The following is a 4,052-nucleotide window of genomic DNA, read 5'->3' on the forward strand; positions in this document are numbered from 1 at the left end:
TTACTCTGGTTTCTCTTCATAACGCACAAGTCTTTCGCCTTTTACTAAAGACTTCCGTGGAGAGGAACGCCTATGAGTTGAAATTATTTTTGGTGGGCTTTGCTGTTTGGCCAAGCCTTTTGTACATGTGAAAAACAAATATGCTCTCCAAAAGGAAACTCAGATTCTTAAACGTAGCCAAAATGTGACAGCATGGGAATATTGCACGTTGGCAGGAGCTTGACCAATTGGGAAAACCAAAATTGCCGTCTTTAACTAAAACTTTTTGTGCTTCCCCATGAAGCGCTTGGACGGGGGTGCTAAGCAGCAGCTGTTATGTCCATTTAAAATTACTGGACCGTGACAACTGAGAACCGTCCGGGGATGTCGCATCTGACAGCATAGAGGTGGTGGTCATCGCTTCTCGGCCTTTTGGCTAAGATCAAGTGTAGTATCTGTTCTTATCAGTTTAATATCTGATATGTCCTCTATCAGGGGACAACATATTAAATGGATTTTTAGCAATGGGAGTTGAAAAGGGGCTTGCTCCGTTCACTCCACGCATCGACCCGTATTGCAGCATCGCTGGGAACGGTGCACCCATCTTCTGTCTTGTGGAAAAACAATTAACGATGCACGTTGAGCTGCCCGTTGCCAAAACTGTCAATGGACCTGAAGAGCAATTGATATGAGTTGATCAAAAATTGTTATATTTATTGCTGATTTGAAAACTATTTACATGACAGCATCGAGCTTCAGATCAATGGTGTTGTCATGGTAACAAACAAACTATATACAGAACATTTTGCAACAATTAATACAACACATGCGGTTGCAATTATGAAGTAAAATGTAATGAAAAAGAGTTTTCATACTCAATATAACTTTCTTTTTTTAACTTTTTATTTTTTTATGATCAGTGTGATTTTTTTTTTTTTGGTTCTTTTTTATTTCCACACCAGGTATATGTGTGTGTGTGTGTGTGTGTGTGAGTGTGTGTGTGTAAGTAAGGGAGAGACACAGAGAGAGAGGGGGCAGCTGACAGTAAACAAAAAAAAATCTCCGATGGCAGAGACGCAACTGGAGTCGCATTTAAAACAAGCAGCATGTCTGAAACCCACGTTCACCAGAAATCTACTGGTTACTATGTAAGGACTACAAACCCCACGTTCACCAGAAATCTACTGGTTACTATGTAAGGACTACAAACCCCACGTTCACCAGAAATCTACTGGTTACTATGTAAGGACTACAAACCCCACGTTCACCAGAAATCTACTGGTTACTATGTAAGGACTACAAACCCCACGTTCACCAGAAATCTACTGGTTACTATGTAAGGACTACAAACCGAAGTTAAAAACAAACCTGAAGCTGAAGAAACCCTAAACGTTAACGGAACAGATCCGCAGACCGAATTGACTGACGGAGCAGGAGAGAGCGAGAGAGAGAGCGAGAGAGAGCGCATTTCTCCATGTTCTGTGTGTGTGTGTGTGTGTGTGTGTGTGTGTGTTTTGTGTGTGTGTGATCCGAGCGGGTTTGTAGGCGGGGGGGGGGGGGGGGCGCTGTGATTATCACAGAACGCTGCGCAGCCAGTTGAGGAGTTTTATTCAATCTGAGCACGGATATTGACTCATATTACTCAGATAATACTTGTACTCGGCAAAAGTGCTTTATCCGTACCGGATACTCGTTTCAGCCGGATACTCGGATCACCCCTAGTGTATATGCAGTAATATAAAAGAAAGTTGATGTCATAATGAATTGTGATGATGACATAATGAATAGTGATAATGACATAATGAATGGTGATGATGAATCTAAAAGAAAGTTGATGTGTATATGCAGTAATGTAAAAGAAAGTTGATGTGTATATGCATTAATCTAAAAGAAATTTGATTTGTATATGCATTTATTAAAAAGAAAGTTGATATCATAATGAATTGTAATGATGACATAATGAATAGTGATGATAAATCAAAAAGAAAGTTGATGTGTATATGCATTTATCAAAACAAAAGTTGATGTGTATATGCATTAATAAAAAATTATGTGTTTATGCATTAATCTAAAAGAAAGTTGATGTGTATATGCATTTATTAAAAAGAAAGTCTATGCCATAATGAATTGTGATGATAAATCAAAAAGAAAGTTGATGTATATATGGTGGAACGTACATATACTGGCATATAATACGTACATATAATGGCATGATAAATAAAACAGGGGGTCTCCGAGACAGGTCAGGTGACTGAGAAACTACTATATCTACTATAAACTACTATTCAAATTTGATTTACTATATTATCATTTTGAGACAGGTCCTTCGGAACATCTGTTGGATCAGTCTGGATGGCTGAGTGGTCCAAGGCGTTCAGGTTGCAGTCTCCACTGGAGGCGTGGGTTCAAATCCAACTAGTGTTTTCATCTGGAACTAATGTCGGAGACATGAGATTGGGAATAAAGAACTTAAATGTTCTTTATATTTAAGAGAAAATGAATGTGCGCAAGAAACGTTATCTCAAGTAAAGCGTTTTGTGAGCATCTTTATTGTCAACACATGTAAAGTTACCATGTGTTTGTACACAGTAGACATATCTACTGCTGCATTCAGTGTCTGTGGCAAGTCCTTCAAAACCTGTTCTTAACTTGCTATTCCCCACATCCTCTGAACGCTTAGCTAACTAAATGACTTAAGTGTGACAAAGTACGGAGTTTTGTGAGCATCTTTATTGGAGAACATGTTGTCCAGGAAACTAGGGCCATTGCTGCCCAGTGGTACAGAGCCGGTGCTGTGCAGAGGGTCGGAGCTCTCAGTGCTGTACAGCAAGCCGGAGCCTTTGTGCTGTGCAGCGGGCTGGAGTTCTTGTTACTGTGCAGTCCAGCCATCCAGGGTCTTAACTGACGTCCAACTATCCAGAGTCTTAGCTGAGTCCAGCCATCCAGAGTCTGCATCCAGTGCTTTGTTGGTGGTCCGTCTAATTCCTGATAATGTTCTTTGTTGCTGGCCGCAGCATCTCAGTCCCTAAAGGGCTATAGGAATGACTTAGAAAACATTAAACATTTCTTTATGGAGGAAAGCCTGGACTTTAGAGGTCAGTAAAACTACCCCAACAGTAGCACTTACTGCATAAACAACTCAAGTCAGTGCTTATTGTTAGTTATTGGGTAGTTCTTGTGCCAGATGAAGCATTTTACTAGTGTTGGGAAGAATTGTGAATTAGCCTGTCTCTGCATTTGTTCAGAGTATGTCTGATGATGAACTCACTACCAAGACAACCCCAAAGAGTAGCACTTATGAACACAACAATCATCAGTGTCTTCATTTGAGGTGATCTGAATGTGATTACATGACATCTATCTTCAGTTAGTATTTAGCATTATCATGTTCAACTGCCCCAACAAGTAGCACTTACTGGAATTCAACAGTCAAGTCAATGCTAAATTTAGCGTAATAAGAATGACTTACCAAAACAATCATTTACCCAGAGCACAATCTAGAATGAATTAAACAGATTTTTAGTTTTGTCCAACTGTAATACAACGTAAAATAGCTGTTACTGTTAAGTCTTTAGATAAATATGGAATCAGTTGTCAAAAAACCACCCATAGATTAGTACTAACTAAATCAATCCAATGCCCAATGCTTGAGTTTAGACCAACGTCAAGTCTTACAGTAAGCAACTTTCTTGCTCATGATCTTCTCCAAGTCCCTATGTTTCTTCTGCATCTTCTGTGTTGTGGAAGTGGTTCCTTACACAGATGTGCCATCTTAAATACTAAAGCAGCCATTTTCCACAAGGTGTGATCCGAGTATCCGGCTGAAACGAGTATCCGTTACGGATAAAGCACTTTTATGCCGAGTACATATTATCCGAGTACTATGAGTCAATATCCGTGCTCGGATTGAATAAAGCTCCTCAACTGGCCGTTGCAGCGTTCTGTGATAATCACAGCGCCCCCCCCCCGCCTACAAACCCGCTCGGATCAATCACACACCACAGAACATTGAGAAAGGCCTCTCTCTCGCTCTCTCTCTCGCTCTCTCCTGCTCCGTCAGTCAATCAGACGTG

At 40.4% G+C, this 4,052-nt stretch overlaps 2 non-coding genes across 2 annotated transcripts; both read left to right on the plus strand.

Annotated features, from left to right (window-relative positions):
* LOC116675662 (U5 spliceosomal RNA) lies at positions 1–116 on the plus strand. The gene has a single exon (XR_004328503.1). It is a non-coding gene; the product is annotated as a U5 spliceosomal RNA (small nuclear RNA).
* A 279-nt stretch (positions 117–395) lies between these two features.
* On the plus strand, positions 396–584 carry LOC116675661 (U2 spliceosomal RNA). The gene has a single exon (XR_004328502.1). It is a non-coding gene; the product is annotated as a U2 spliceosomal RNA (small nuclear RNA).
* The last annotated feature ends 3,468 nt before the right edge of the window (positions 585–4,052 follow it).

The sequence above is a fragment of the Etheostoma spectabile genome, unplaced genomic scaffold, assembly GCF_008692095.1.
Source record: "Etheostoma spectabile isolate EspeVRDwgs_2016 unplaced genomic scaffold, UIUC_Espe_1.0 scaffold00002115, whole genome shotgun sequence".
NCBI classification, from domain to species: Eukaryota; Metazoa; Chordata; class Actinopteri; order Perciformes; family Percidae; genus Etheostoma; species Etheostoma spectabile.